Source organism: Mobula birostris, chromosome 3 (genome assembly GCF_030028105.1).
Source record: "Mobula birostris isolate sMobBir1 chromosome 3, sMobBir1.hap1, whole genome shotgun sequence".
In the NCBI taxonomy this organism is placed as follows: Eukaryota; Metazoa; Chordata; class Chondrichthyes; order Myliobatiformes; family Myliobatidae; genus Mobula; species Mobula birostris.
The window spans coordinates 131,501,909-131,514,149 of NC_092372.1; positions in this window are offsets into that span (position 1 = coordinate 131,501,909).

A 12,241-nucleotide genomic window follows, 5' to 3' on the forward strand; every position below is an offset into this window, starting at 1 on the left:
ATAACTCAGGTCCTCCAGACTGCAATCCTTGTAAATTTTCTTTATACTCTTTCAACCTCCTTTACATTGTTCCTGTAAGTAGGTGACCAAAACTGCACAGTATTCCAAATTAGGCCTCAATGTCTTGTATAACTTCAATGTAACATTGCATCTCCTGTACTTAATACAATGTGTCAAAAGCTTTATGACCCTAACATTGATGCCATTTTCAATGAATTATGAACCTGTATTCCCAGGTCCCTTTGTTCTACCACATTCCTCAGTGCCCTACCTTCACTGTGTAAGACCTACCCTGGTTGGTCCTACCAAGGTGCAAAACCTCACACTTGCCTGTATTAAATTCATCTGCCATTTTCAGTCCATTTTTCCAGCTGATGCAAATCTCTCTGCAAGCCACAATAACTACCTGTGCTGTCCAACAAAACCCCTAATCTTGGTGGCACCCGCAAATTTGCTGGTGCCATTAACCACAACATCCAGATCATTAATATTGCTGACGAACAATGAACCAACACCAATCCAAGGCACAATACAAGTCACAGGGCTCCAGAGAGGCAAGCATCTACTACCAGTCACTGGCTTCTCCCACAAAGCTAAGGTCTAATTCAATTTACTGCCTCATATCGAAGGCTGAGCAATTGAAACTCTTGATTAACCTCCCTTGCAGGACCTTGTCAAATGACTTGAAGTCCATGCAGACAACATCCACCACCTTGCCTTCATATACTTTCCTGCTAATTTCCTCAAACTTTGCAAGATTGGTTAGACACGACTTCCCATGCATGGAGCCATGCAGACGACAAGACCATTAGACACGAGAGCAGAATTAGGCCATTTGGCCCTTCGTGTGTGTTCTATCAGTTCATCATGTAATCCATTTTCCTATCAGCCCCAGTCTCTTGCAATCCCCCTTGATGCCCTGACCAATCAAAAAATCTATCTACTTCTGCCTTAAATATACATAAAGTCTTAACCTCCACAGCAGTCTCGGGCAGTGAATACAAGACACACCAGTCTCTGGCTGAAGGAATTCCTCCTCATCTGTTCTAAAAAGGTGCCCCTCTATTCTGAGGCTGTACCCTCTGGTCTTAGACTCATCTAAAGGATGGTCATCTTCTTATCCACTATGAGAAGATTCACCATTCAATAGATTTCAATGTGTTAACACCTCATGCTTCTGAATTCTAGTGAATACTGGCCCAGAGCAATCAAATGCTCTTCATATGACACGCTGTTCAATCCAGGAATCATTTATGAATCTCCTTTTTACCCTTTCCAGTTTCAGCAAAACCATTCTAAGATAATGGGCCTAGAACTGCTCAATACTCCAAGTGAGGCCTCAGTGTTTTATAAATCTCAATATTACATTCTAGTCCTCTTGAAACGAATGCCAAGATTGCTTATACCATCCTCACCACAGACTCAACCTGTAAGCAGCCCTTTACGGAATCCTGCATAAGGACTCCAAAGTTCCTTTGTGACTCAGTTTCTTGTATTTCTCACCATTTAGAAAATAGTCAACCTCTTCATTTCTTCTACGAAAGCGCATGTCTACATCTGCCTCTTCTTTGCCCATCCTTCTGTAGGCCCTCTACTTCCTCAAAACTATCTGCCTCTCCACCCATCTCTGTATCATCTGTAAAATTAGCAACAAAGCCATCAATTTCATCATCCTAATCATTGACATACAACAAAAAGAGTCAGTCCCAACAGACCCCTGTGGAACACCACTAGTCACCAGCAGCCAACCAGGAAAGGGCCTTTATTCGCACACTTTGCCTCCTGCTAATCAGCCACTGCTGTATCCATGCTAGGAATCTTTCCTGGAACACTATGGGCTTGTAACATAAGCAGCATCATGCGTGGCTCTTTGACAAAGGCCTTATGAAAATCCAAGTACACATCAACGAATTCTCATTCATCTATCCAGCTTGTCATTTCTTCAAATACCTGCAGATTTGTCAAGTGAGATTTTTCCTTGAAACCATGCTGACTACTGCCCATTTTATCATGTGCCTCCAAGTACCCTGAGACCTCATCCTTAATAATCAACTCCAACATCTTCCCAACCACTGAGGTCAAATTAACTGGCCCATAATTTCCCTTTCTTCTGCCTCTCTCCCTTCTTGGAGGGGTGATATTTGCAATTTTCCAGTATTCCAGAACCATTCCAGCATCTAGCGATTCTTGAAAGATTATTAATGCCTCCACAATCTCTTCAGCCTCCTCTTTCAGAACTGTAGGGTGTACACCATCTGGTCCAGGTGACTTATCTACCTTCAGACCTTCCAGGTTCCCCAAGACTTTCTCCCTAGTAATGGCAATTCCACACACATCATAACCCTGGACACCTGGAACTTCCACCATACTGCTAGTGTCTTTAAGTGAAGACTGATGCAAATTACCTAATTTGCCCACCATTTCCTTGTCCATCATTATTCTGATATGTACTCTCACCTCTTTTACGCTTTATGTACCTGAAGTTGGTTTTGGCAATGGCAATTCTTCTTTTTATTTCTACTTTACTTCTAGCATCTTGTGATATAAAGCTACCAAGGTAATTAAAGCTGGTCTTTTGTTCAATCTCTTGGTTAATGATGTACAATTGGCAGTTGGGAGTATCCTGCTGTTTCTAGCAACACACATAAAAGTTGCTGGTGAACACAGCAGGCCAGGCAGCATCTGTAGGAAGAGGTACAGTCGACGTTTCGGGCTGAGACCCTTCGGCAGGACTAACTGAAAGAAGAGCTAGTAAGAGATTTGGAAGTGGGAGGGGGAGGGGGAGATCCAAAATGATAGGAGAAGACAGGAGGGGGAGGGATGGAGCCAAGAGCTGGACAGGTGATTGGCAAAAGGGATATGAGAGGATCATGGGACAGGAGGCCTAGGAAGAAAGAAAGAAAAGGGGGAGGGGGGAAGCCCAGAGGATGGGCAAAGGGGAGAGGGAGGGGGAGTGTGTATATAAGTAAATAAATGGATGGGGTACAAGGGGGAGGTGGGGCATTAGCAGAAGTTTGAGAAGTCAACGTTCATGCCATCAGGTTGGAGGCTACCCAGACAGAATTTGCCAATCAACTGTCTAGCTCTTAGCTCCATCCATCCCCCTCCTGTCTTCTCCTATCATTTCGGATCTCCCCCTCCCCATCCCACTTTCAAATCTCTTACTACCTATTCTTTCAATTAGTCCTGACGAAGAGTCTCGGCCCAAAACGTCGACCGTACCTCTTCCTATAGATGCTACCTGGCCTGCTGCGTTCACCAGCAACTTTTATGTGTGTTGCTTGAAATTCTAGCATCTGCAGATTTCCTCATGTCTGCTGTTTTGATATTACCATAAGGCCTATAATATAAAGCCTAAAAATTTGGTTACAGCAAGGATCATTGAAAAGGAACCGTTTTAAAAATTCAAACTAAGGTAGTAAAAGTCAAACATTTCCAGTTTTGCAGCCACCAGCAGTGATGATAAAAATTGGATTGCAACATCTCATTTTTAACTTTCACTGTATTAAAATTTAATAGGAGTAGATATAGAATTTCCTGGTAATTATCCACTTGAAGGCTATCAGAAACTTGCTTCATTTGCACAGCCATTTTGTAAGTGTCACTCACTAATCTTTTCAACTGAATCATAGAATCCATCAGCAGCATTCTTGTCTAGTGATAGTTTGAATGTGGTCTCTGGTGTATTTGGAATCATTTGTGACACAAACAGAAGAGGTGGTTTTAATATAGCTTCAATACTCTCATGAGGAATTCCAGAGAGCATAAAATAGCATTGAAGAAATCATGCAAAACTTTATTATCAATTTACTCCAGATGGGCCTTCCATAAATCAGTAACCACAGCTGCGTTTAACAGTCAGATTCTCCTGTCAATCAGAAAACAATACTGCATGATCACATCTTTGGAGATTTAAAACAAAATCTGTTCCATTCACAAAACAAATTGTAACCACTTCATTTTAAGAATGAACGCAAACCAAATGGAAATACAGTACGTCAAACAAACATACCCCATCAAGTCTGACAGCACACAAAATGCTGGAGGAAGTCAGCAGGCCAGGCAGCATCTATGAAAAAAGTATAGTCGATGTTTTGGCCCGAAACCCTTCAGCAGGACTCTACCCTGAATGTCGACTGAATTCCCCCTCCCCCCCAACCCCTGACCCCAGTAGATGCTGCCTTGCCTGCTGCGTGCCTCCAGCATATTCTGTGTTGCTCGGATTTCCAGCACCTGCAGATTTTCTCTTGTAGGTGATCAAGTGTAACAAAGCTGCGATGTGTTAGAACCGTGAACTGCAACGCCTTCCACATAGACAGGATGTGGCAGTTTGTAGGCATTATTGAAATTGTAGTGGTATGCTGCAATGGGATGAGAGTCTGAGGTCAGGGTTGTACCATGCAAGCATAGCTGCTGCTATGACATTCCACTGAGCCAGAGTTTTATTTGTTTAGAGTTACAGCACTGAACTGGCCCTTCTGGCCCAACTAGCTATGCCTCCCAACAACTCACCCATTTAAATCCTAGCCTACTCACAGGGCAATTTAGTGGCCAATTAACCAGTACAATTTTGGACTGTGGGAGGAAACCCATGCGTTCATGGGAAGAATGTACACTCTCCTGAGAGGACACCAGAATTGAATTCCAAACTCTGGCACTCAAACTGTAATAAAGTTGCACTAACTGCTACACTGCTATGACACACAGATGTAGAATTACCCAGTAATTACATAGATACAGATTATAGATTTGGTTTTAAAATTCTAGCTCCCGTAGTTTTTGGATTTGCACTGAGCTGATCTTACATCCTTTACATCACATACATGACAATCAGAACTGGAGATTTTCCAGAGCACTGCAGCAAACTCAAAGTGAAAAAGACAGATCGTCTGGCAGTACTCTTACACCGATGGCAAGACTGTTCATTGAATTTGAACACAAAGATGATAAAACTCAGATTCTGTATGTTCAGTAGAAATACTCCTGATTCTTAAGACTGCCACTGTCAGTGAGGGCACTGGCAGCGGACCCAAATGCAAGACACAGACACTGAAGTACAAGGAACAGGACTTGACTAGAGTAGGGATGTGATAGGATACAGACAAGGAGCAGGGACAAGAACACAGACTTGGGCTAGGACATGGACAAGACAGGGAACCGGACAAGGAACTATGCACTAGGAGCCTGGGCTTGGGCTCCAAGCCAGACACTGGACAAGGACCCAGAACCTGGGTCTTGCCTCAGGCTCGGGCCTCAGAACCAGGCAAGGACATGACATGACTACAGGACAGGACGTGGCTGGGGTCTAGAGTCTTCAGGCCGCAAGCTGGAGTCTGGGATCTTGGAATGCGGATTCTGATAACTCAGAAGCTGGAGCTCAGAGACAGACTGGAAACTGTACATCAACGGAGAGCCGGGACTTAGCCTTCGAAAAGCCGGGACTCATCTTTAACACAACACTAACATGAGACTGGACAGAACATAGACATAGAGCCGGCACTCATCCATAGACAAGCTGGGACTCAACTTTATCTCCACACCAAGGTGGGACAGGTCCACCTGTTGGGTAATGGCAGAACAGCCGGACTTACCCAACAGAGGCAAGGACAAGACAAGACAGATCCCCCCCACAGGGCAAGGGCAAAACAGCCTGATTTACCCCACAGAGGCAAGGACAAGAAGAGACAAACACCAAAGAACAGACAGTTCCATCTCTGCTCTGGGGAAGCTCCAAGTCTCAGTTCGGCCAGCAACCTCAACTGGCTATGGAAAAAGCCAGATCCCTACCTAGCTCAGAGTGGCTGACAGCTACTCAGCTAGCCCAGGAAAGAGCCAAATCCATATTGCAAAGATGGCTCCAACTACTGACAACAAGGCTCCATGAAGTAATGGTTCTCTAATGCAGCCTAAAGATGGCAAGTGGCCGCTCTAGCCTTCCACCAGCAAGTTGCTCCCAGGAAATCTTGACAAGACAAACTAGCAGCCGACAGTTGACCCCAAGGCCACTTATATTCCAAGCCCCAAGATGGGAATCAGGTGCCTATGATTAACTCAACCAAACGAGGGACAGCTGGAAGACCTGGAATCCCGAGTCCACAGACCGGACCATGACAGCCACGCTGCATCTTTGCACTCACACACAAGATCACAGACTTAGAAGGGCTAAACGAAACTAGGAGTTTTATTAACAAAACAGTTGAACTTAAGTCTTGGAGAACTCAGCCAGAACTACACTAAGCAAGGATCAAGGCAACCTAGCAAATGAGGGGTTAACACTACCCCTTTAAACACATTCCAGAGCACGAAACAATCCGCCCAGCTGATAAAACCCTCGAATTACAAGCTAACAATTAACATTCTAATGAGAAAAAAAAGTCCAAGGATACAGTACTTAATTGGACATCTGCAAAGTCTCAGAATTAGAAGTAATCAAGAACAGTTGCAGCTTAAATATAAACATGAGAAGACCCAACAATAACAAAAACCCAAAGCGCAACAATACAGATAGTCATAAAATGCAGAGAATACAAAACAAACATCAAAAATCTCAGAGCCCTCAATAATCTACCAACAGCCAGAGGTTGTGACAGAACCAGGTCGTGGCAGCCCAGGATTATGTAGGTATAAATACAAACATTTGTAGAATTCTGAAACAATGTCAGGATCCGAAATATTCCTGGAAGGAACCCAACACCATTCCTCTGGACCACATCCTTCCCAGACTACCAAGTATTGTAGTTTTCTCCTTAATTTCTATGAATTAAGCAGTTTGCAGATGTAGACAGTTTTGCCATTTATGACCCTTGGGATGGGGGTGGTGGTGGGGGTGGCTTTGGAATCAGGACCAAGGGGCTGCAATGCAAAAGTTTCAGTTGAAATATAACAGGCGAGATGAATCCTCAGAACAGGGAAGATGTAACTTCTTTGTTACCAGGTTAATTTTCCTAGTGATTTTAAAGGGACTGATAAAGTGAGGGGGTAGTTTCTGCTAGTTTGAATGGATGACCTTTAGTTGAAAGACAGACCTGCTGACCAATATTGAAAGAGGGACCCAGCCTGTCCTTTCTGTTGGCCTTGTCCTGTTGCCAGGCTGATCTCTTTGGTCTTGAGCTAACTTTGTTGGCACTTATGAACAAATTGTTCAGCTGAAGGGACCCCAACCTCTGCCTCCTGATCAGAAAAGAATGGAGCCCAAAACGCACACTGACGTTTGAAAGGAGTCATACCCAATGATGAATGTTGAAGGGCATTGTGGGCCAGACTAAATGGTCACTCCAAGAGGGTAGATTACTGGATACTCATCAGCGAAGGGTTCTGTCAAGGTCCTGGTTCGTCCTCTCAGTCTGTTCATTACTCTGAGGATAGAACCAAGAAAAGCCTCGAGGTAGCCCCAATCAACTTGTAAAATGCTTGCAGAATTCAGGCAAGTTGGGGACCTCTGTCTGAAACAATACCAGTGGGGAAACCATGTATACAGAAATCCTGCTGCATGAGAATTTCTGTGTTCTCTCAGGTTGATGGTAGCATGGTTAAAGGAATGAATCAGCAAACTTATCAACCCCAACTGAAATAGTGGCAAGGAATGTGATGAACCAGCAGACCCTCAGGCATATCAGGATCCATAGACATTGTTAAATCATGCAACCTAATAATCAACTAAAGCCATTAGGGAAAAAAAAACACAAGCTGGGGTTACTGAGAAAGCTACAGTGGAACATATTATATACAAATGTAATTATCCTAGCAGAAAGGGCACATCTGAGAGGAGATTTGACAGAGGTATACAAAATAAAGAGAGGTATAGATTGGGTAAATGCCACTAAGCTTTTTCTTTTTTTTGTGATTTATTTTTTATTGAAGTTCATCATCAAAGAAACATTTCCATAAGATGTATTTCAGATATTGTACATATATATCATAGTCATATTTGCAACAAATTTCCACATAATATTTATCTGAGGTATACACATGGAAAAGAGAGGAAAGAAAGAAGCAAAAGGAGAAAACTATGTACAAGTAGGGAGTGATTTTTTTTAAAACAACATATTAATTGATTTGTGAGAATAAAATCAGGCTTATGAGGAGTTATGTAGTTAAACCATTTTTCCCACTATGAATAACATTGTTCCAAATTATGATTAACAGATGCTGTTATCTTCTCCATTTTGTAAATGTCCATTGTAATTTCCATCCATACATTTAAAGTTGGGCTCTCCTGTGATAATCATTTCCGGGTGACAGTCTCTTTACCAGCCACCAGCAGTATATTCATTAAATATTTATCTCTTTTCAACCATTCTTCAGGTATATACCCAAAATATATGGTCTTACCCTCCAAGGGTATTTCACATTTAAAGATGTCTTGTAGGGCATTGTATGTCCCACTACAATAGTCTTTGATAATGGGGCATTCCCAGAAAATATGATAACGGTTTGCATTTTGATTTCCACAATTTCTCCAGCAAACAGGGAGGTTACTATCATAATGGGATTTCTGAGAGGGTGTAATAAAATATCTTATCAAGTTTTTCCAACCGAACTCCCTCCATTTCTGTGCACTGGTACACTTCCATTGATACATCCATATTACTGTCCATTCTTTCTCAGCTATAATTATCCCTCCTTCCTTCTCCCATTTTGTTTCAATGTATGAAGTCAAATATGTTTTAAGATTTGACAAACCCTTATACACGCTTGAAATGATTCTACTACCACTATCTGAATTATATGCTTTTCTAAATAGATCTATCAAACATGTTCTTGCCTTGGTTACATTTCTAACTGTCCTATTAATATACTGTCGTATCTGTAAATACTGATAAAAGTCTTGTTTTTCTAATAAGTGTTTCTCTTTGCGCATTTCAAAACTGAACAGTGTTCCTTCTTTCACTATATTGCAAAGAACTGTCATTCCTTTAGCTGTCCAGTCCTTAAATCCAGCATTCAGTTTATTCAGCGTAAAATCTGAGTCATATGCACACCATTTAAGAATTGCAATATCTCCCTCTAGTTTATATTCTATTTTTTTAATGGTTTTCCATATTTTAAGAGTCCATTTCACCCATGGGTTATCAATAGTATTTAAGTACCTTTGTAGGTTGTGATCAGCCAAAATTGCCAGTATGGGGATGGGAAGTATCCTCTCCTCAATGTTTTTCCATTCAGTGTCATAGGATGGGTTGCACCAACATATCACGGCTCTCAACTGTGCTGCAAAATAATAATCTCTAAGAGAAGGTAGGCCCCATCCCCCCTTTCCCTTGGCTAATTGCAAAGTTTTGAGATGAACTCTAGGCCTTTTACCTTGCCAAATATATCTTGATAACATTTTATTCCATTTATTGAATTGATTTTGATTAATCTCTATTGGTAGGGTCTGAAAGAGATATAGTAGTCTGGGCAGTATATTCATTTTAATAGATTCAGTCCTTGAACTGAGACTAAGGAATTATGTTCCATCTTGTTATATCTTCCTTAACTTTTTATATATAGGCTGATAATTGCATTCTGATAATTTTGACAAATCTTTTGGCATAATGATGCCCAAATATTTGAAAGACTCTGTTTGCTATGCCCAGGGATATCTACTTTCAATTTCTCTTGGTGGGCTATAGTTATATGAAATTAATTGGGTTTTATCTATGTTGATCTTGTATCCTGATAATTGACCATATTTTCAAAGGATTGCATCAATTTAGGTAAAGAGCAAGTTGGTTGCCCTAGATAGATCAAAATGTCATCCCTGTAACAGGTCAATTTATGCTCTGTCCTTTAAATAGTAATTCCCCTGATATCTTCATTTTGTCTGATGTATTGAGCTAATGGTTCCAGATACAATACGAAGAGTAGCTGTGACCATGCACAACCCTGTCTCGTGCCCCTTTCTAAGGTAAAACTATTTGATAAATATCCATTGTTTTAATCCTAGCAATAGGATTGTCATATAGTGCCTGTATAGTTTTAATAATTGTGTCATTGAAACCAAATCTATGCAAAACACTGTAAAGAAAATTCCAATTAACCAAATCAAATGCCTTGTCAGCACCCACGCTTACCACTATTGCTTCAATTTTATTTTTTTTTATATATGATCCATAATGTGAAGTGTCCTTTGTATATTGTCTTGTGTTTAGCATTGTTGTATAAAGCCTGTCTGATCCTTATGTATCAGTATGGGTAGAAACTCTCCTAATTGTTTGGCCATGGAGGTAAATAATCTATAATCTACATTAAGAACGTGTATTGGTCTAAATGACCCACATTCCATTTCATCCTTGCCTTCTTTCAGTATAGCTGAGATTATCGCTTCCTTCCAGCTTGGTGGCATTTGCGCCTTTTTCAGAGCCCAGTTCAGTGTGGGGAGTAAGACAGGAATTAACCCATTTTTAAATTCTTTGTACCATTTTGCCGTATATCCATCTGATCCTGGTGACTTTCCCATGGAGGTTGGGTGGGACTACAACCAGAGGTCATGGGTTAACAGGGAAAGGTGAAAAGTTTATTGAGAACATGAGGGGAAGCTTGTTCACTCAGAGGGCTGTGAGCGCTTGGGATGAGTTGCCAGCACAAGTAGTGCATGCGAGCTCAATTTCAATGTTTAAGTGAAGTTTAGAGGTACATGGATGGTAGAGGTATGGAGTAGGTAGTTTAACTGGCTTTGGCATGGACCAGATGGGCTGAAGGGCCTGTTTCTGTGCTGTACTCTTATGACACTATAATCCAGCGAACCCACATCCCTAACACAATAAGAACCCTACCACCCAAAACAAAATACTCCTGTGATGTTCACAACACTCAACAGGGCAACTATTTCTCTGCACCCTCAAATTAATCCAGCATGTTATCACCTTCAACCTCCATAACTGCAAGAGTAATTGTCCCACTTCGGCCAGTAAAGCTGAAATCTGGAGACAAACTTACTACACCACAGTCTTAAAGCCTGGGATGGTATCATATCTAAACTAATTTTTTTTTATATGAAGCTCATTGGAAAGCCACACAGCCATAATCAAGTGTAGATCCAATTAAGCTAATATAAATAGTGTTATGTACCCCGTAACTGGGTTACCAAACCAGCAGAAATGGATCACTCAGTTGGAGTCTGGATTACTGGAACTAAGAAAGTTTTATTAAAGAAACAAGCAACACAGTACTCTAATCAAAAGGATAATAAATGCAACAGTTCAGCAATGATAAACACACATGTACACAGAATTAGGATAACAGGATCAGTCAAGCTCTATCGTTGCCTAGGGGTAAGTGACCAGCTTCAAAGTGACGCAAAGTTCAGTTCAACTGAAGTCAGTTCAGTTCGCAGTAATCATTGCCATGGGAGATGGACAGTGGGGGGGGGGGGGCGCGGCGGGGGAGAGAAAGAAGAGAGAGCGCAAAACGAATGAATATTCAAACGGCTTCCACACAGACCTTCGATATTCTTCGCAGTCAGCTTTCGGGCGAGCCCTTTGTGATGTCTTCTGAGGTCACCGACCGTGACCCCTCCATTTCCAGATACGATCGTTTCTCTGCGGTGAACCTGGCACCCAGGCAAGGGCGGACACACACCAGGTTCCCGCCGATTGTGCCTTTCCACCCTGTGCGTCTATGGCTTGGTCCCGCGACCAGCCTTCCAAAACTTCCCACCGACTTGTGGGAGACGCACCGCTTCCAGGGTCTCATTACCTCGGGGTGTCGTGCGTGTCTGCCTTAGCGAACCTGTTCCTTTTTATCCCCCTGCTGGGGTATCGCCTGTCCATCACTTCAAACAGTTCAGAGTTCAAAGGGGGAGCCGATCTTGACAGCTCTCCTTCCCTTAAACTCTCCTGTCCCTTCATTAACATCTCCTAATGCTGCTCCATTGTTTTCCTCATCTCTCTTTCTCCTGAGGACAGGTGGCAGACCAACTGCTGATCCCACTGGTGCCAGCACAGGACAGCTAACATCTTAATCTATGTGTATTCTCGTCACACCTCCCACCTTTAAGGGTTTTTACCGGGGTAAAAATTACAAACATGAATACATTATTTGATACACACAAATACACATCTTTATCAGCTATTTGGCTAATACAGCAAATTTGAAGTTGTCAACACCTTGACAGACAGTCAGCAATCACCTTTTCCGTTCCTTTTATATGTGTAATTTTGATATCAAATTCCTGTAGCACCAGACTCCAACTTAGCAATCTTTTGTTTTTATCTTTCATAGTGGCCAAAAACACTAATGGGTTGTGGTCGGTGTAAAT